Source organism: Phocoena phocoena, chromosome 14 (genome assembly GCF_963924675.1).
Source record: "Phocoena phocoena chromosome 14, mPhoPho1.1, whole genome shotgun sequence".
NCBI classification, from domain to species: Eukaryota; Metazoa; Chordata; class Mammalia; order Artiodactyla; family Phocoenidae; genus Phocoena; species Phocoena phocoena.
In genome coordinates, this window is record NC_089232.1 from 2,675,485 (window position 1) to 2,697,537 (window position 22,053).

The following is a 22,053-nucleotide window of genomic DNA, read 5'->3' on the forward strand; positions in this document are numbered from 1 at the left end:
ATCCCCAAAGAAAGGTCTAAAAGAGCCCGGAAGAGAAAAAATTCAAAAGGAACATGAATAGAATCTAAACTTACCAAGGGAAGAAATTTCAAAATGGAAATTAGTTAAATAATGAACCCGATCCTCTCTTGCACTAAGGCAGGAGGGACACAGCTGTGGTGCCAGGGGCAGTTATAGACAAGGTGTTAGCTGTGAGGTGAACACAGCGGGAGACCCAGAGTCCATCGGTCACTGAAAACGAGAAAGCAAAGTGAGGGACTCTACGGAAGACATACAGGTGATGGGATGGGAGGAGTCAAGCCAGCAGGAGACCAAGGCACCCCCTCAGCTTCCTTCCTGGCGGGAAGGACCCTGGTTCAAGGAGATTCCTGTTGGTTTATGTTATCAAAGCTTCACTGAGTTGAGTCAACAAATGTATCATCCTCGCTGGTTCCACGGGCGTCATCCTCACCGTTGTTTGATTGTAACCGCCTACATTCTCGGGGGGTCTGTTCTTTTCAGAGAAGCGGTCAGAAAACCCACACCGCTTCATCCTAGGGATGGTCCATCAGGAGTCTGGATGGAGTGTTTCTCCCGGTCTTTCACTTGTGTACCCGTGTGTACAGATCTGAACTGCTGTGATTTGTGAAAATTTAATGCAGGCAATGTTTTTATTGGTATGGAGGCTGCTATGGGCGGAGTGTGTCCCCCTGCCTGCCCTGCTCCCAAATTCATACGTTCAATTTCTAACCCCCAGAGCCGCAGACTGTGACTGTGTCTGGAGACGGGGTCTTTCGGGAGGTGATTAAGTTAAGATGAGGTCACTAGGTGGACCCTAGTCCAATAGGGCTGGTGTGCTTATGAGGAGAGGTTAGGGCGCAGACAGGCACAGGGAGAAGATCCTGTGAAGACACAGGGAGAAGACAGGAGAAACAGCTCTGCCCACACCTGGCCTTGGACCCCCAGCTTCCAGATCTGCGAGGACATGCATTTCTGTGGTTTAATCCACCCTAGTCTGTGACCATTTGTCATGGCAGCTGTAGCAAACCAATACAGGGGCTAAAATATCTCAGCTTGGCAGCATGAGTTGTGTAATTCTGATCACAGTGTCTTCGGTTAAACGCAGCTGCTACTGTAATCACAATGGCCCACACCAGCTGAGAACTTGGTGAGTGCTGGGTGGTTTACCAAGGGGATTACACGCGTCAATCGCGTAATCACCACAGCAGCCGTCGGAGGCTGTCATCCCCACTTTTCAGATGAGAGCACTGAGGTGAGGAGTCATGCCCCGTGGGGCTCCGGGGCCCACACACCACCTCTATGAAAGGTGCTCCGGCTTGCAAACCATGGGGAGGAAGGATCCCAGAAAGGGGGCTTGGGTGTAGGGAGGTTGCGGTGTTTTCTTCATAGTCCTGTCTTTGACCCACGAATTTCCAACAGACCATTTTAACTTTGTGTGGGGAGTTTTGAATAGGATACACCTGCCCCAGGGAGTGCGTGGGTTACCCAGAGTCAAGCTGGATGCCCATCCTTTGAATCACAGAGTCACCTTCCTCCCCTTTTAGGGCACACTCACATCCACAGGTGGTACCTTCCGAATTACCTAACCCCACCAGTTGCCATGAATTGCACTGAAAGGCCAGGCTGACAGGAGTGACAGGGTACAGGTGACGTTTAGTGAGTAGTGACGGACCCTGGGGCGCAGACTCAGATGCTGGCGAATCCAGGATTCACGTGGAATCCGAGTGTTGTGGCGCCCGATGGGCCCTGTAAGCCCTCGGGTCCATTTAATTGAATTCATGGCTCTGTTACGGCGTGGACTGTGGGTGCTGTTAAGGCCTCCACCCCCCCCAGACACAAGCTTCCCCGCTGGGCCCTTTGGCTCCGTCTACACGGCAGATTCTTATTGCCCCCGGAAGGGCCGTGAGCCCCTCCTTCAGCTGCCGTGGAAGCTGGGCCTGTAACTTGCCTGGGTTTGCACAGTAAGTGGCCGGACCAGTCGAGAGGCTGGCTTGTCTCGTGGTCAGTGCCTCATGCAAATATCCGGATTTATTTTTAAAAAGAAAAGAAAGATAAGCTGATAAGTAATTGCTCTCACCACGGAGGAATTTGCTGCCTAGGAAGGGATTCACCGTGGAGGCTCCTTTAAATAGGAAGCTCCCTTGGTCCTGGAAACAGATTAGCTTTACAGAAATTCAGTTTACAAGCCTTTATAATGCACCTATTTTGTAAATCGACAGGGGCACCCAGGGACTCAGTACACACCAAGTGGGTTCAATAATCACCCCCGAGAGGGTAGCTGAGGGAGGGGTCACGGGCACCTGGGGAAGGGCTGTGCTCCACGGCTCTTGAATTTGAGGGGAGCTGTGCCGAGCGCCCCAGGTGCGTCATGCCGCAAATCTTATCACAGCCTGGTGAGCTGAGAACGAAGACTGTCTCCATTTCACAGGTTGGGACACTGAGGCACGGAAGGAATAGGTCACTGGCGTGGGGTCAGGTCCCTCATGGACCCAAAGCCCTGTGAGCTTCAGAAGAAAACAGGGACATTAGCTTAACTCTGAACTTGGAATTAAAAGAATAAAAACCCGGCAGCTAGACGTCCACGGACTCAAAAATAGAGAACACGTTGACCTTCTGCTTTTGAAATTGTTTAGTAACGGGAGGCTGATTTCAAACTTGACTTGGCAGAGTTTGGAGGAAGACAGGCTTATTTTTAAAAGGCACTCGAGGTGTTTTCAAGGCAGCGCCATCAGTCTGACGTGGGAGGGGAGAGATGTGAAGGAGGTGTCTTTAAACATCTTATAACTAATTTGTGTAGAAAGTAAAATACCGAGAGAATCCACAGCGTTTTGATAATTGTAGAGTATCACCCCCTTTTCAAGGATTAGCAAAAATATTCAGGCCAGTATTTGTTCAACTCAACCGTTTAATTACGTGAATGTCTCTTTCAAAATATCCTCCTAGGGTCTCAGCGGATACGTGTGAGTGTTCTGTGCCTTGACTTCTGTATAATAATAATAAGTGAAAAGTAAACACAATTTGGTGCTTAAATAGCTTTCCTCTTTTCCTCGGCCATCCGGGCCTTCACTTCATTTAATTACTCTGCATCCCCCCTCTCTGCGATGCTTTGGGAGGCTGGAGATATCCCATGTGCAAAGGCGCGGTCCGTGTGACACTGGACACTGGATCCTGAGGCTGAGGTGCAATCTTTCTGGACACATACTTCCTCATTCCTGGGTGTGATAAGAGATTTGGTGAGTTGTTAGTGGCTTCTGCCTCTTTGAAGCATCCCTGGTGTATTTCTCTCTGTGCTGGATTCACCCGCTTAGAGAAAGCAAACGATTTATAAAAATCGCACAGCACGGCGCAAGGTTCGGGTGCGCGGCTGGATGTGTTCTGCAGTTTGCCGCTGTGGTGGGGGTTAATTTCTGCAACTGAATATTTAAGCCTAGTAACTTGCTTGGGCTTCCGTGTTGTTCTTAATGCACCGAGCAGCTACACTCACTAGGTCCTTCCTCTCTCCCTTCAGCTGTGTGTGTGTGTGTATGTGTGTGTTTCCTCCCTGACCATCCCCTGGTAGAGAATCGTGGGGCTGGGGGCCGGGTAGAGGCCGGGGGGGCACAGGCCTACCTTTGATGCCCTTTCCAGCGTGGCGCTCTGACTAACGGAGACTGGGTCTCCCCTTCTCCAGAGATGGAGCCCATCGGTCCCTGGGTCCCCACTAGGCCACGGGCACCCAGCCTGCGTCCCGAGTGGATGACTTCTGGCTCACTGTGCCCTCCCAGCCCTGGTGCCAGTGGCCGTGAATAACCTTGCTTTTGTGTGTATTTATTTTATTTTGAATTTCTCCACCCTGCTTCTTTCCACCCACAGACACCCACCGCCCACCCCTGCTCACCGGCCCCATGCGGTGATTTCTTGAAATGTTAGATTCTTTCTTCCTCTGTCCCCCCAACCCTTCCAGTTCTGGAAGCATTTTGTTTCTGTACTGCTTTGTGAAGCTGGTGCTGAGTCCAGATCCTTGGGGCTTTAAAGTTGAATTAATTATTAAACAGGAAGGGAGCAGTGCTTTCAGCAGACGCCAAGTAACTCTACTGCAACCTGGCACAGCTTTTCCCCACCCTTATGCTGTGGTTTGCTGAGGGCGACTGGCGATTTTTATTCTAGTTTTAATCAAGCATTTCTGTAAGTTTTCAGGCGGTTAAGATCTGGCAGCCGAGGGCTGGGGAGGGGGGTCAGTCCTCACCACCTTCTGAGCATTTTGGCCAAAACAATTTTCTTTCTTTTAAAATCAGAAGCACTTTCCCAGTTTGGAAATCAATCTGAAATCGCCCACTCCCAACTGTTCACCTTTCCTGAGAACAGGGTGGGCTTTTTCTCGAGATACGTGTGTGTGTGTGTGTACAGATACACGTTTTGCCATACATACATCTACCTATATGAGATGTGTTTATATTAGTTCCTATTTGTGGAGAATGTGCTTTTCGAATAAAAACCATCGAAACACTGACTTCATTGCCACGTGACTGTTATAATCATTGCTTTAATTTAGGGGTAAGTTGACGGTATCACACCCTGTATTTAAAAATAATAATAAAGACACCTGCAGAATCTCTCAATTTCCTGAGTCTAGGCATTGATACTTTTCAGAAACTCACAACTCGTCCGCGTGGCTGGCCTGCTTGGCCCCAGTGCCGGGCATGGGCGTCCTCGCAGAGCTACAGGACTGAGACGATGGCAGTGTTTCCCAGAGAAACCCAAGCTCATATCAAAGGATCAATGTAATCGCTTGAAAGGGCCAGCTGCCCTCATGCCGGGCTCCCCATTTCTTTCCACAGGGCCTTTCCCAGTCTCAGACGACTGGCTTTCCGCAGGAAGCCTCATAGGAAGTATGCTCGGCTCCACTGAGCTTGGCTCCGTGGCCGGGGCGGACAGCAGTGCAGGCTGCAGGGTCAGGGGAGCGGGTCTGTCTCTAGGTGCAGCTGGGCGCATAGGCAGGAGTATGAAGCATGCTTGGGAGGAAACGGAATAAAGATTTGGTTAAAAATCTCAATGTTCATGCATATAAATTTGGAACAGGGTTAAAAGCAGTAAGCCCAACGCACACTCCTGCAGCCCTCCCAGGAACCTTGGGTCAGGGCTGCCTGGGCGAATGCCAGGACGTGAACCCTGCACGGCCAAACTCCCTCACGACGTGTCCGGGAAACTTGCGCTGTGCATATCCTTTATAGTCTCAGAACTTTGTCAAAGTGAAAGATGTCCTGTGAGCCTTGCTAGCCAATTATTATTTTGAAATGTTTCATTTCCCTTTAGGGATTAAACAAAAAAGGATTCTTGCCGACATTTCTTATTTTTTTAACTATATAAAATGTTTTCCTCAAGTATATTGTCTACGTCTTGACTGTATAATTTCCATCAGTCAATACATTTAACTACAATAAACGAAAACATTTAATTACAATTACATGCAAAAAAGTGTGATCCATTGGTTCCTTTGGAAAGGTTACTTAGAAAAAGCCAGATAAATGTACACTTCCACAAACTTAACTAAACTCAAAATTTCAACCACCTCTCCTATATTTTCCCTGAATCGCCACCTTTTCCGATGACTGACCCACTCTCACTGTAACGCCCTCTGACTTCTGACCTCCGTGCTGTGGTGGATTCGGGGGCTCCCACCCCCAGGGTGTCCTGTTTGGTCGTATTATTTAGGATGGTGTAATGGCCACGTCGTAGTCACTATGCTTCTAAATAATTTAAAACCCAGATTAAAAATGACATATTCCTCACCAACCAATATTTGGAAAATATATGTATTAAATGAACAACTTGTGTCCCATTTCGATCTTTGTGTCCCATTTTCTTTCTGGAAAATATATTATGAGCTGGGTTTCAAAGTAAGTGATAATATTTCTGGTCTTTGACTAAGCAAAGATCCTCGTCCTTTTTGTTTAAAAATGGGTGGACACAGGAAACACCCACGGAGAGTGTGTAATACAAAAATTTCAAAAATAGTTTATTTAAAATAACCTCCCAGAATCTAAAAACAAGTGGATACATGTATATGTATAACCGACTCACTTTGCTGTACGCCTGCAACTAACACAACATTGTAAATCAACTGTATTCCAATAAAAATTTTAAAAAATCAATCACTAAATAAAATAAGAAAAAAAAAAAAACCTCCCAGGAGCTGGCCTAAGTCTTCCGGTTTAGATATTACAGCACACTTGAAAAGACCTTCGTTGGACCGTCAAAGTAGACAATCAACACTGTCAACAAACAAAAAAACAAATATAGAAAGAATGCAGAGAATATTAAAGACGTACATGGCTTTTCCAACACCTTTTATTCCCCCAGCTTTAAGGAGAACTCCAAGAATACCGTGTGTCCCAACCTACAGTTTCCTGAAGGCTCTCTCCCTTGACCTCCAGAAAGAAAGTTAGGAAATGTGTGTTTCTGTCAGATTTGCGTCAAATACGTTCCAAAAGAAAAATGAGGCATTCCCATTATTATGAGGACCGTTTACTGGACGAGCCGCCACCCTGCCTTCCTTGCTATTCTGAGCTGGTGGCATGGCCGCTGTGCTGCGTGAAAGGCCGGATTCCGGGCAGAGTCCAGCCTCCCGCCCTGACGCCGGTGGTCTCTGCAGGTGTATGGGCCGCAGCCCTAGGCAAGGCTGTCCCCGCCTTCCCCAAAGGTCTCGGAGAGCCCTTCTGCAGCCCAGATGGTTCCAATTTGAGGCCTCCACTCAGTGCTGGAACTGGATTGAGTTTCTTCCCTGAAACCAACAAGACCTGCTTCAGCATTTTGCTTGGATTAAAATATTTGTCCCTTTTTTCACAGGGCAGAAGGAGGACTCCTGAAGCCTCCGAAGGAAGGAAATCATTACAGGGCCCTACAGAAGTAGGTCATGTGCTACAGCTGCTCGTAGTTTAAGAGGAAGAAACATCGGCCCTCAAACCTGGAGCGCGACTCTTTCCAAATGCTTGTGAGCAGCCCAAGGAAAACATCCTTCCGAGGCTTATCTAATAACCAGCATCTGTAATCGTCTCAATGTGCGCTCGGGGGTCCTTGGAGTTTGCACCTACTTCCCAGGGCCGCCGAGATGCTGAAACAGAAAACAGCAACATTTAACCGAGGGGATTTAGTAGTTTGTGTTAAAGCTGATATGGCCCATTAGGGGCTGTCATTTTTGTAAACAACGAAGACACGTTACCCTCTCGTTGGGTGTGAAGTTGCTCCGCGCCGGACCCGCAAACATTCGGTAACGGTCTGTAGAACACGCAGCAAAGACGATTAAGGCACCACTTGAAAACGTCTGTCTTCCTCACATATTTGGTTTCTTGCTAAGTAAACTCATAACGATCATACACGTGGAAGCATATGCTTACATTATAAAAAAATAACATGAGTGCATTTCATTAACAAAAATCAAAGAACAGACATCCTTATAAGTGTTTTGGGTTCCTGTAAGCTTGGGAAATATCAGAAGTGATTAGTTAAATAAAGAGCACAGTTCCTGGTCTTCAGTTCATATTACAATAATAGAACGGCCACTATTTTACGGTGCTTTAGGGCACATAGAATTAACAGCTTACCGCCATTGAAGGCAGAGTGACAACCTTTGAAAGCTGTCAATAAAAAAGTTTCCATACAATCTATTTACTGCAGAAATAGAATATTCTGCTTGCTGGGATTCAGATTTTGTCTTTTTGGACTTTATTTTTGCATCGCAGCGGGCACCAGGCAGGGACAAGATCTGAAGGGCTGTACCCTTTTCGAGACTAACCGGATGCACTTGAGAAATGAAATCTACTGGACTCTCTGACTTTGTAAGCGGAATTTGCTCGCTTTCTGTCCCTTTTCTTTTAAAGACAAATGACTCTTTTGGATAGGTTTTAGGTTTAGCTGTACCTAACATTTCCTTCTGTGCACAGAGGGAAAGGTTTGGGGGTGAGGGGAGGTCCAGATTCAAATTATTCTCCTTATTCACAGAGCCTCGAAAGCCCCCCAGTGATGCATTTTGAGAAGTAGCCTCGGGCAGAACTTGCTATCAATGAAGGCCAGGAACAAAAAACATTTAAAAGCAGATTACAAATCCCTCCTAACAAAGCAAAATCAAATCACTGATCAATAAGTGCAGCTGGGTTTAAATTGTTTCCTTAAAAAGGCTTTAAAAACTTTTTTGAATGAGAGGCTGGAGGCTGAACCTTTTATGCTTTGGTGCAAGCTCCTTCTGGAAAAGTCTTTCCCAGCTCTTTCCAGCGAGCCCTCTCTTGGGATGAGCTGGAGCTGCTCTCTTTCTGCTTAACTCGGGCCCTGTGGCTGGAAAGGCTGGCAACGGGGTATCCAAGAAAGGAAAGATTTTCTTTGATGTATGTCAGGCGCTCCAAGATATTTTAGCTGCTCATCCCAAAAGCATAGCTGGAGTCCCCGTGGTCATCTAGGAACACTTTGTGAAATGCCCAAACTGGGTGGCTATTATTACTATAAAATCAACTTGGAACCTAAAGAAAACTTTCAACAAAAAAGGCCCCAGGGGCTTCCCTGGTGGCGCAGTGGTTAAGAATCCGCCTGCCAGTGCAGGGGACACGGGTTCGAGCCCCGGCCCGGGAAGATCCCACATGCCACGGAGCAACTAAGCCCGTGCGCCGCAACTACTGAGCCCTCGTGCCACACCTACTGAAGCCTGCGCACCTAGAGCCTGTGCTCTGCAACAAGAGAAGCCACGAGAATGGGAAGCCCACACACTGCAACGAAGACCCAGCACAGCCAAAAAAATAAAAACAAACAAATAAATAAATTTATTTTTTTAAAAAAAGGTCCCAGACTCTTAGGTCACTTCAGCCACAAAAAAGCACTGGCTAGATCGTGGCTTGTTATCCAGATCGAGGTCATGTGGAGGACGTGGAGGGGTACCTCGCAGCATCATACGTGACTCGGATGCCTGCTCTTTTAGGGACTAGATTCAAATAGCGCTTTTAAAAACAAAGGGAGAGGGCTTCCCTGGTGGCGCAGTGGTTGAGAGTCCGCCTGCCGATGCAGGGGACACGGTGTTCGTGCCCCGGTCTGGTAAGATCCTACATGTCGCAGAGCGGCCGGGCCCGTGAGCCACGGCCGCTGAGCCTGCGCGTCCGGAGCCTGTGCTCCGCAACGGGAGAGGCCACGACAGTGAGAGGCCCGCGTACCGCAAAAAATAAAAAGGGGAGAGAGAAAAACGAGAAAACCAATGAGCAAGTGGAGTTCAAATTAGTCACATGTGTCCCAAATGGCACAGAAATAAGCAGAAAAGAGTGCTGGTACATTTTTTTTTAATGATTTCATTATCGCCAGACAAGACTTGAAAGATTGTCCAGATGCTATTGGAAAGATAGAAACATGAGATTAAATTTTAAAAATAATAATAATATCACAAATGGTTTCTTGCCCCTGTAAACAGGCGACGTATGCGATCTTTGAAGTTAGGCCAATTTGCAAATCGGTTTATAAGAATGGAAGGTTGCGTTTAGGTAGCAACGTTCGCTCTTGGCCTGGCCCTCTGGTTCTCTCTGTGGACATCACTCGGCTGGGGAGGATGGTCGTTTTAGCAGAATTAGTGGGGTAACCAGATGGTGGGAGGCTCCACGCATACACCCCTCGCCGGGCTGAGTGGTGGTGGGGAAGGTTGCTGCCCCGCGGGGCCCCTCAGACGGCCCGTGTCACACACACAAGTGTGAGTCGCCGGTGGGGACATCCCGTCCCAAGAACCAGCACTTGGGCTGCAGACGTGTTACTTCCCAGCATCCTACTTGACTCAAAGGACTCCCTCCTTTCTCCACGGCTCCCCGTCTCCATAATATTCACCTTGAAGCAATGCACCGCACTATTGCAAAGCCCTGCCCTGCCTCGTGTGGAGAAAGCTCTTCCTTCTCTGAGGTGCCTGTGTTGCTTGTGTGGAAATGATTTTACTGCCTAGAAAACGGAGGCGTTATCTCTTTACTGCTGTGGGTGCGTCATCTTTCTAAGAAGACGTTAAGCTTCCTGAAGGCGAGGCTTGCAAAGTCTCTGGAAGCCTGCTCAGGGCTGCGATGGCCCAACTGCTCAGTAAAAATCGGTCTATTACTGGATGGTTGGTAACGAAGCTGAAAATAGATGCAAAATGCCTCCATAGATGCTCAGTGAGGTTAAACTCTCATCCGGGGACTCAAAGCCTGCTCAGCGATGGGACTTTCGCAAGCACCCCTCGAAGCAGCCTCTCTCTACGGAGTGATGGGAGCAAAGTCAGCGTCCCTTTCACAGAAATCCTCTGGGAGTGTGAATTTCAATCCGTCCCGGGATTCCAGGAGAGGCTTCCAGCCACGCAGCCATTTCACTCTGTTGATCTAAGACCTTCCATTATCTGGTAAAAGGAGTCACACTCTCGTTTTCCTGAAAGTACCTGAGTTGTTAACACAGAATGGACAGTTCTCGTCTCCTGGTGGCGAGACAGTTCCAGGGCTTCAGCCTTTACTCCTTCCTCCGGACAAATGCTGAAGGTCACGCCGTTTCGTGGCCAAAGTGTTATCTGAGCTACTGGCAACCCCAGGAAAATGTCTCCAGCAAAAGCCTTGTTTCCGAACGTCGTAAATAATCTCTCTACACAAAAATGTACATGAACACAATAAAAATCAATACAGATACCTGGGCTTCATAGTTGAAATTTTTTAATGGTACCTGCAAAGTAGGGTCTCAAAATTCCATCCATTGGTCTTTTCACTTATAGGTCTTTAAGTTGTACCAAAGGGACCTGTTTCTCATTTCTGGAAATGGAAAGAGACACACTCCGTAGAGATGTGTTTATTCTATGAAGCGTTGGTCACGGGGCTGCCCGTGCACCTCAAAACTTTTGCCTTTGCTCTTGGCGTGGCTCGCAGGGCGAGGCTCTCATCCATGAACTATCTCAGCTAACGGATGTGCCACTCAAGTCTTCTGTGTGTCGTACAAATCACATTGTAAAGAGGCAAATTAATCTCTTTCGTTCAAAAACAATTCACCAAATACCTAATAGGTGCAGATACGAGTGGCGGCAAAGCTACCTGCGAAGCACATCAGTCTGAATGTGATTCTGCTCAGCTTTCCTTGTTTGTGTCGATAACTGGCCCCGTTGACACAGCTGGACCCCACTGTGTCCCTCAGGGATCCGTTACCTGTTTAAAGACAGGGTCGTCCCCGGATTACCACAGTCTCAGGCAGTGCACACGTATCCACTCATAGGGGAGTGGAAATGTAAAATGTAGATGAGCGCTTGGGTCTTTTCTCTCTGTCAGATGCCTGTTGATTTCCTGCTAAATGGCTGTGCTTTGGAGATCTTGGAAGTAGAGGCTGAACACACCTCTTTGTAGTGTGTCTCGCTTTGACTAATCTTTGGTTTGGGCAGCTGCCTCTAAGCGGCTTCAGGGAGAACGTACACAAAGCGAGTGTCATCGTGATGTGAAAATGCCCTGTGGCCGCTGCAGCACTTCTACCTGATTTGAAAGTCCTTCCTTCCACCACCATTTTTCCTCCTGGAATTACCTGCCTTGTTCTCCACGAGTTCTGCCCAGACAGACACCGTGCTCTCAGCAACCCCAGCTCCCTTTCATTCCTGACCAGCTCGTTCTGGCCTGGAAACATTTTCCTGTGTCTTTCAGTCTCCCCAGAGTATCCCCAACCTGTAACCTTTTACCCTTTCCCAAAATGACTGTTTCGAGTGTTCCTGTAAGTAAAAAGTCTAGTAAGCGACTGGTAAGCACTGCTTAAATAACCGTTGTGAAATAAAAATTTCATCAAATAAATTTCAAAATAAATTATTTCATCAAAGTTGGCATGACTTCTCTGATTGACGAACTATGTTATTCTATGTTATAACTATGTTATTCAATTTACTACATTTCTAGGAGCTCTCCGAATTAGCTCCAACGTACATCTGGTGCCTCCACTTTCTGAGGTCCTCTCGGTTCTTAAATACTCAGGTGTCCAGCTTGTACCACATTCATCTTCTAATCTGGAACGCAAGCTGCGTGCGTGCCTGCGTGCTCGGCGGCGAACGTTACATTTGTGGACCCCATGAATTCCTGCAGGAGGACAAGAATATGTCCTTTATTGTCATCTTTCTCTCCTTCTTCTTTTTTTTTTTTTTTTTTGGTGGTACACGGGCCTCTCACTGTTGTGGCCCCTCCCGTTGCGGAGCACAGGCTCCGGACGCGCAGGCTCAGCGGCCATGGCTCACGGGCCCAGCCGCTCCGCGGCACGTGGGATCCTCCCGGACCGGGGCACGAACCCGTGTCCCCTGCACCGGCGGGCGGACTCTCAAGCACTGTGCCACCGGGGAAGCCCCCTCTCCTTCTTTTTTCATCATGCGTCCCAGTATCACCGAACATCTACAATCACAGAAGTCCTTCAGTAAATGTCAAATTACTGGTAACTTTTTTAGGCAAGATTCTCATGACTTCAATAAAAACATTGCCTGGGAAGAAAGCTAGGATACAGCAGCCTAGTTCTGGACTAATTCAATCTACAGCATGCACGTTTAATAAGAAAGCCTGATTTAAAAAAAAAAAAAGAATCAAGAAAATGAGTAGTTTTAACTGTAAATTTTCTTCAGCTTACAATTTCTAATTCTAAATAGGTTTTGAAATGGATGACAGCATGGTTTGTTATCAGGTAATGTCTCAAGTTTAGTGGAAGAATTTTTTGTGTGTGTTCTAGGAGGGTCATTCAATGTTTACCAAAGATATTACTTGATTATTTTTTTTTTCGTATAAGTATGGATAGGTTTTTAATTCCATTTTTTTCTCTTAAAACTCTTTTGTCTAGGAATTGGACTATTACACACAAAAAAATGTTAGAACAGAAACAAAGGGTATCACTATTTTTCTTACATTCAAGACAACTTATTTTATTCGGAAATAAAGAATTTCTCCATGCATAAAAGATCAGAAAAGAAAATAGTGGAGTCATCCACGAGGGCGAGATGGAGGGAATGAGTTCCCCCATCAGATGTCCTGGGAAGGCTTTTGAATTTGAGTTTTGAAATTCACGGAGATGTATTGACACAAACGCCCAGTGGAGAGTTACCAGTGTGCTGTGGCTTAACCATTCGGGCTACAGCTTCTGTGTCTAGCAAGGGAGGGAAGACACGTACAAACTCTGAATGAAGGAGGGCGCGGGCTACGATTCATGCACGGCGAGATTTCTGTAGGGGGATCTCGGCAAGCTTCAGTCCACTATCGCTAGTTCTACAGGGACATCTAGTAAAATCTCCGTGAACTGGTAACAAACCCCGCTCCTGATACATCTGATACCATGGTATTTACCTAGCAGTCAGCAAAAGGAAAAACAACGAACTCTTCTTTTCCTAAGTAAAAGCAAGTGAATGAAAATCTAAATCATCCAAATTGCACCTCAAAAAGGCATACTTTGATAGAAAGAAACAGTGTAAACTGCCTAGTCTGTTGTCTGAATTAAGTACAAATTTACACACCCAAGTGACTAAAATAACGAAAGTGATAGATTAGTGCATTGCTACCTGATCACTGTCTACAATGCAGAACTTATCAGCAGCCTGATTTTGAGAACAATTGCTTGTAATTAAAGCTGTGCGGGTTACCAAAAAAAAAAAAAAATAGAGAAGTCCTTTGTGTATTACACCAATTAATTACTTTTTTTTCAGTGAGAATAGCTCAAGTATCCGTGCTGCTATTTATATCTGACCACATCAGGAGTGGTGGGGATAGGAAATACGCCTGGCTTAGCGGCATTCTTGGGATGAGATTTGCAACTCACGCTTCTCAGCCAGATTTCCCTAAGCACATAAAAAATAATATAATAACATCCATAAGACTCTAACATCAGAAGGCTGTTAAGATTCCTGTTTTCTTCATAATTAATAAAAACAAATACCCAGTCCTGGCTAGACAGCTTGTAAGTCACCTTCTCTTGCTTTCTCCCCACCTGCCGAGGGATTCCAAACACAGGGATGCCCCAGCAGCACCAGCCCCTTTCCTTGTAAGGACCCACGCGTGAGTGTATTTGATTCAGCCTCACGACAGTCCTGAACTTCTGTGTCCATCCAAACTGAAAGGCGTAGTTGGCCCTCCTTGCTCTTGGTGATATGTGGGGTCGGCGGGCTGGCAGACGGTGCGGAGAGACTCTGTTGCTGGTGTCCAGCTGCCGCCACCGCCGTGACTTGGAGCCCCTTGCCCTGCGGGGAGACCGCACAGTCACATCACTTATTTCCTCCTCTCCCTCAGTTATAGAGCAAGTTCCAGAGTTTCAGGACACTCCCTGCAGACCAGTTCATGACTGGTTGTACGACCGACAGCAACTAAATTCCTTTCCCGTGGTAGAACTTTCCGCATGTGAATGCATACACAAAACAGGCAACTAGTCAGGAGCGGGGTTCTGTGTCTTGATTTTGAGTTTAGGAAAGACAGTCACTGTAGGAAATGTCAAAATAAATGAGGATATGGATTTTATTGGGGCAGGTGACCACTGAGGGGCGTTTGTCTTTATTTTCTCTGTTTTTCCAAGGGGCCTGTGACATTTCTGGAATGAATGGTCATCTATTGTGCTTAACGATGCAAGGTGGGAGGGGGTCCCACTGTCTAGGGGCAATTCCTGACTCCATCCCTCGTGCTGTAAGATTTTGAGGGACTGACCTTCTCCAAGGTTCCCACAGGACCTGTGTGCGAAATTACAGTGATATCTACTTCATAACTCTGTTGTGAAATTAAGTAATATATATAAAGAAATCTTTACTGTACCAGAGCCAAAAGAATTGCTAGCAAGCCATAGCTATTGTCATCAACTAATTGGATTTTAAAAAATAATAAAAAGTCAAAAATAAATTATGGCTTCATGGTATTGTACCTCCAATTCTCATAATCTCGATCACTCCTTTAGATTAAGACTTTATGGCACAGCGGTTAAAAACCCACCTGCCAATGCAGGGGACACGGGTTCGAGCCCTGGTCCAGAAAGATCCCACAGGCCACGGAGCAACTAAGCCCGTGTGCCACAACTACTGAGCCCGCAAGCCGCAACTACTGAAGCCCGCGTGCCTAGAGCCCATGCTCCGCAACAGGAGAAGCCACTGCAGTGAGAAGCCCGCACACCGCAACAAAGAGTAGCCCCCGCTCGCCGCAACTAGAGAAAGCCCACGCGCAGCAACGAAGAAGACCTAATGCAGCCAAAAATTAAATAAATGAATAAATAAATAAATTTATATATTAAAAAAAAGACCTTATGGCAGAAGATCCAAATTAAACATAGGCTTGGTTATATGCTTAGGACATTTTTCTGGAAGGACACACACAAAACTGTTCATAGTGATTTCTTCTGTGGAAAGGGGTAGGCTGGGGGAAAGAAGGGAAGCTCTTCTTTGTCTTTTACAAGTTTCTGTAGAATGTGAATTTTTACTGTGCACCAATATGTATTTTACTTCACAGGAATAGATGCATACTTGGAGGTGCCCTTTCCAGATTGACTGTCAGAGCCCAGGATTCTGAGACAAGATTGGTGTAAATGATGGTGGAGCCCCCGGACCCCCTAAGGGCATCGTGGGGACATGTAGGGGACACACCATGGCACTGGAGCAGTTCTGGGCCCCAGACCCCATCGCTGACCTCGGCACACCCTCATCCAGGGAACACAGCACACGTGACTGGTGCTCAGTCAGACCTGATGTCCAGACACTGGGAGCTGTGTGCCCTTGGGGAAGATACTGGGCCTCTCTGTGCAGCATTTTCTTCACTGGATTCTTTTGTCTTTTAAAGGAGGCTCATTTGAAAAGGATCTTTCTTTTAAAAAGATAGCCAGTGAGGATACTTTTTCACTCCTGCACGTCTCCACTTCCGCGTGTGCCGAGAATATTCTGTTAGCTCTGCCGTCGGGTGAGGTGGGCTTCCTCCTCTCCTCCCCTGACTCCCCTTCCAGGTTACTCATGAATTTTTTTTTTTTAAATTTAAAAACATGCTGTATCTGCCAGAGTTCAGTCCCTTTCTTTCTCCCCTCCTCCTCTTTTTCTTTCTCTTTCCCTTCCCTCTCTTCTCTGTGTTTGCATCTTAAAGCTACCGAAGGAAGCATTCCCAACCTGGTCCACAATGGTTTTATAAACAAACAAAAGAACTCCCCAGCGGAAACTCTACCTCAGCCTTGGAACCCTTTGTGTCTGGGTTAATCTTCTCCGATTCCGTGGAGTGGAGGTTCAGAACTGCTGTCAGGAGCTACTCTTCGCTGTAAATGAGGAAAATGAATAGACTTTTCTCTTTAACCCAAATTCTAGGCTAAATCATCACTAACCAATCAGCTTTCCTTTGTGGCCTTACTTTTTGCAGTTTTAACGTTATTTGGGGGCTTGAGGATTTTTCTCTTATGCCTTCTCTGGGTTCTGCAGGGTGCACGGTTTAGCCTCCAACTCCACACATTCTAGGGAGAGTCTGGTTGGTACGGAGGGGTCTTCTCTGCCTTCTTTTGCTTCTATTTTGAGGATTAGAGTAAGGGGTGAAGCCCGGGGAGCCAGAGGAGACCTTGGGCATTTATCATCCACCCCTCTTCAGTCTTATTTCCAATCTCCCGGCACATCCTTCCAACACCCCCCAGGATGTGTCTATTCTCATGGAAGACTCTTCTCAATGTATTACCATGCAGTGATCTGATATGCAAGTCACCAAAAGCATTTGTGGATAAACACATAAAGTCTTCCCTGTCCCAGCACGAGGGGTACCCCAAACCCCCCAACAAGATGAAGTCTGGATTGGCCCGGGGCAGAAGTTGGTGTCCCTGGTTCTTTGTCACTTGTAGGCACGAGTACAAGACCCAAAGCAGGAAATCCCGCATTGCTCTCAGGTAGATGGGGGAGTGAAGATTCGCTTTTTCAGGAATGACCTTCCAAGGGCTTTGTGGTGACACTTGGATAGAAATTCCCTCCGCGTGGTGAGCTGCTGGACTGCAATGTGTGTGCGGTGCAAAAGTGGCCTTATCCATCATGTCCCGTACTTTATAAACAGCGTGCTGCCCTTAACAGATACACAGGGCTATGTTCATGACACCCTAGATTTAGGAGGAAGACGTGTAGAACTAAACACTTTTTACAAAGTGGCAAAATTTGCATGTGGTTTCTGGAAGCACTGAGTGGTGTGAGTGTCGGGGCCTCCGTTTCATAATCACACAAGGAGAATGACGGGCAGCTCGGAACTGAGACCAAGAGATACGGGATTTCAGGAGAGTGGCAAAATCAGTTCAAAAGAGACAAGGTTGGGTCAGAAGATGGAAACGTGAGGTTACCAGGATCGGAAGTGGGAAGTGACTGGAAAACGGTTTTGGGTAAAGATGGCAGAGGAGGAGGCTCAGTAATTACTTCATTGTATTGAAAAGCCTGTTAATGGAAGAACAGACAAAACTGTGAGATGTGACATTTCTTGGAGATGAATCTGACTCTTAACCCAGAGCGATGAGAACTAAAGCATTAGAGGGAGTTGGAAGGAGGCCGTGCGGAGGAAGGGAGAATTTCTACATCCCATAAGTGACTGACTGCTGGAGACAGAAGGTAAGGGTTTGAATTTACCCACCCCCCCCCATCAATTTCCTACATAGCAACCAATGCACTTCACCAAAAACTCAGTTATGATCATGGCCCGATCCTAGTTAGAATTGTCCAGTAACTGCTCATCCTTCTAAAAATCCTGTATCTGTAACATGATCTAGTCATAGGAGACCTACGTCCAGGCTCACCTGGGACCGTCTGGCTGGCGCCTCTTGTCCTGGTGTGACTTTTAACAGCATTACCTTCACGTCCGCTAGATCCAGCCTAGACACCACCCATCAAGCCTGTGCGATCAGCCTCCCACACAGCTTCCCTGTCCACCACGGCCGTCCAGCTGCCTGTAAGGCAGAGTCTGCTGCTTGCCCCTCTTCTTTCTCTGAGTAACAGAACCCCCCCCGCTGCAGTTGTTAGCTGGACCCATGATCTCATGGAGGAAGGTGACTTCTCCTCCCCAGCAGCAAGGTGTGGCCGTGGGATTTAGTGCCAGGCAGTCAGATGTGTGCCGACGTGACGGAGGCAAGTTCCAGAGAAAGTCCTTGAAAGGAGAAAGTGTGTCTGTCCTCTTCGCTCTTCCTTATCCTGTTGCCCGGAACAGGGACGTGGACACGAGCCTTCTTGGCTGCAGAGCTAAGAGGTGACAAGGCAACTGTGAGTAGCCAGACGGAGCAGAGAACCACGCCCGGCCCGTGTCACCTACCTTTGGCTTTTACCTGAGAATGAATGCCTGTCTAATTTAACCTGATTGTATTCTGGATCTCTTTTACAGACATGCATCATGTCCAAATAAAACAGAATTTGGTACCAAAAATGTTTAAAATAAGCACACTGTCTTTGTGGTGGATGCCAGTTTCAAGAACTCGGAAACTGTAGGCTGGTGGGCAAACACTGGACAAAATCGTCTCCTGCAAACACCTGGCAGGCAGATCACAGAGCATCACGTCGTAGCTCGAGGGCGGGGAAGTTGAGAATTCCAGTGGATACTGGCTGCTTCTTGCTGCTTTTAGCAGAGGCCTGAGAGAGAGAGGAACTCAAGCTGGAGGTAGTCACCTGGCCGGGGTGGGGACGGATCGGGATTTTGTTCTGCAGAGACACGACTCAGTGTCTGAAGCATAAAATCTGTGTTGAGTGAGAGACTGAGGTAAAGAGCCAGATATTCCGGTGGCTCTAAATGAAGCCCTTGTAAGGCTTTTCCAGGAGATTCTGGTGATTTTCTTTTTGGTTTTTGCCAGACGATGAGAGGGAGAGAGAGAGAAAGGAAGAGGGGGACAAGGAGGAAAAAGGGGAGGGGAGAGAGCAGTGCCGGTCCAGGGTCAAACGCTGGACGGGAGGGCGCGGCCTCCCTTTCAAGCCTGTTGTCTCAGAGGGGCTCAGATCACGGGCGCTAAGTTGAGTGGAGAAGTGGCTAGAACTCAGGGCTGGTAACGAAAAACCAAAGGCTTGGGGCTTAGGAACTATTGGTGGTTAGGGTTATCTGCACACGGCCTGACCAGAAGCAAATAAACCAAAATATGACGGGTTTTTGAGGTCACTGTATTGCCAAAACCTGCGAGCACTCAGCCCCTGAAGCCACTCCTGGGCCGCCAAAGGGCGCCGGTGGGAAGTGGGCTGTGGGAGCCCACGGACATCTCAGACCTGCTGCGGAGAAGAAAGGTGACTTGCAGAGGGCAAAGGCCAGGAGCCCAGGGACGGGGCACGGGGCTCCCCCAGACATGGGCCGGGCTGCAGGTGGATCCACAGTGCACACACCTATGAGCGCACACACGCACACACACACTTCACTCCATGCAGGGTGGGTCCCTCTAGAGTATGTTATGAATGAATGACCACTGTAAATTTCCCATCTTTCTCTTTCCAAATCCAGAGGGGTGTTTGGGTTACTCTGTGCATTGTCAGTTTGATAGGGCGCCCTAAAAATATCACCACCGATGTTTACTGTGTCCCGTTTCTGGAGGCCAGGAGTCCGAGGCCAGGAGGTCAGCAGGACTGGGTCCCTCTGAGAGCTCCGAGGGAGGGGTCTGTTCCAGGCTCCTCTCCGGCTTCTGGAGGTTTGCTGGCCATCTCTGGCTTCATGTTCACATGGCCCAATGCCTAGATGAACGCCTGCACAGAGGAGGCTGTCGAAAAACACTAGCTGAATAAGTGACGTATGAATGAGTGGGTTCTCTAATCAGGAGCTCACGTGAAGCACCCAACCTCTCAATATCTTGAGCTCTTCATGGTGAAAATGAGTTTTTTTATCTTAAAATGAGGATTAAATAAAGTCTTCTGCATGCAAGTGCCTTATAAACTATAAGACATGGCACAAATACTGGGTTTACTTAATTATTTGTGTTTTCTACATGTTCTGGAAGTGACCTGGGGCCTGGGTGGTTTTGTTTCCTGGGAAGGGCAGCCCTGCGGTCTGCACACCCTCTACCATGTTGCCTAAGTGGTCATTTACTTTAAATACAGAGAGGCTGGTAGGATGTCCCTTCCCCAAAGTCAGTGTCACCTGTGTCACTGGAGCCCATGTCCCTCCCTGACTGTAGCTTGTGCTGATGGCAACACTGTCAGGGATTAGAATTCATCCTTGGTGGGAGAAGAGGCAGGAGATGGACTTGTCTTTTCCTTCCCTTTTCCACCCCTTCTCCAGGGAACTTCAGGCCACGGCACCCTCCCCGCTCTGTCAGCCACAGCCAAGTCCATGTGCGGCTCGGCTCTGTTCTGGGCTGTCTTCCTTCAGATCACCAGACATCCCCAGATACAACCCTCACCATGGACACAGCCCAGGCAAATGTTGAAATCACTGCTCCTTAGTTAGTGTGATTTGATAGACAATATTCCAGACACATCAAATCCAGAAGTTACGCAGAAATAGGGAATTTTCATGCTAGTTTTTCCTCATAAAAAGGAAGTTTTACTCCTGGATTCCTTCTCCCCTCAACTTCCATGGTATAAGCTTCTGAAGCTTGAGAACCAGTGATCAGTTACCGTCACGAATCAACCCAGCAGAGGAGCTAGGACATGGAGTAGAGAAGGATTCCTCAAAAATGTGAATAACACAGAAAAGTGGCACTAAGATTTAGCATCAATAATTGGCCCTCTATCAAGTCAACAAGTGGATTAACACCATTTACAAGTATGAACCCAAGAATGTGTTGGGAAACAGATTCTCCGAAATGTATTGGGATAGAGCCGTGATAACAGATTAACAAATTCTGGCCAACAGACCCAATATTCTGTTGTTTGACAAACTTAATAAAACAGAGATGCTCAGTGAAACTGCTTTTCTACTCAACAGAACTAGCCCAAGAACATATGCAAGGAGGATAAATAAGTATGTGGCTTTGTCAGAAGAGCTGGAATGAAGGCAGAATGTGAGGGACAGTAGAAAATCTACCTGTCATTTCTGCACCTTATGTCGGTTTCAAAAACTGGACATTCATTGTAAATGAGCCTCTATGCAGAGACAGAGGTTCTGTATACATGGGCACTATTTTTTCCCCATTTTTATGATGGATGATCAAACCGTGCTTAGCTTCTGTTAATATTTGAAGTATATAAAGATCTATTAATCCAAATAACAAGAATAAATTAATTTTGTGAAAATTTAACAGGCTGTACACCTAGGACACATATTTATGTTTTCTTTATGTATATTACACCTCTATTAACAGTTTTAAAAGATACCAATGCTGACAGTCTCAGCTCTCATTGAGACCCTGGTAAATCAACCTCATCGATATATATTTTTGTAAAATGCTCCTTTCGGTACTACGCCCTGCAGCAGAGCTCCGATTGTTTGATCCCTGGACTAGGTGATTACTTCAGAGCCGGTGACCTAAATGTTCTCATAGGATGTGCTTTCCGAGCTCTAAGAGGAGGGGAGAAAAGTGACAGTGGCATTAACGGCAGCTGGGGACTCTATCCTTTAAAAAACCCAACAAGCCCACTCTGCTTGTCAGGGTGACAAAGCTCTACCTCTGGTCTGCGGGCCGCAGGGCAAGGGGAATCAAGCCTTATTTGAATTGTGTAGCATCTGAGACGTTGGAAATCCTTTGGAAGGTCACTCATTAAGGCCCACTACTTTTTCTCCTCTTCAATTTACGTAAATGAAATAAAACCATGAATGTTGGGAGTCATAATTCAAGTATTAAAATTTATTGGGTAAAAAAAAAAACCTGAAGATGAGTAATACTTGAACACATTCCAGAATCTTCCATCTAGGGCAAATCCAGACCAGCCTGCAAGGGGATGATGGCCTTGACCCAGTGAATGTCATACAGCTCAGAAGCAAAAGGATGCTGACATCATTACATCCTCAATTGAACTGTGAGTGGAATGGTAGGTAAGGGGCATCCGCAGCAAACGGGAAGACCTCACATTTACGCTCCGTCCTGTGACACTGCAGGTATGACCAGGCCACACACAGTTCACTGTGCGGGGCTGGAGTGCCTTTACATCAAGTTAAACTAGGTAAGATGAGATACAATAATAAAATAAAGAAAATACACATCTTGAGTCCTGTTTTCAAATCCTAAAGAATGGGC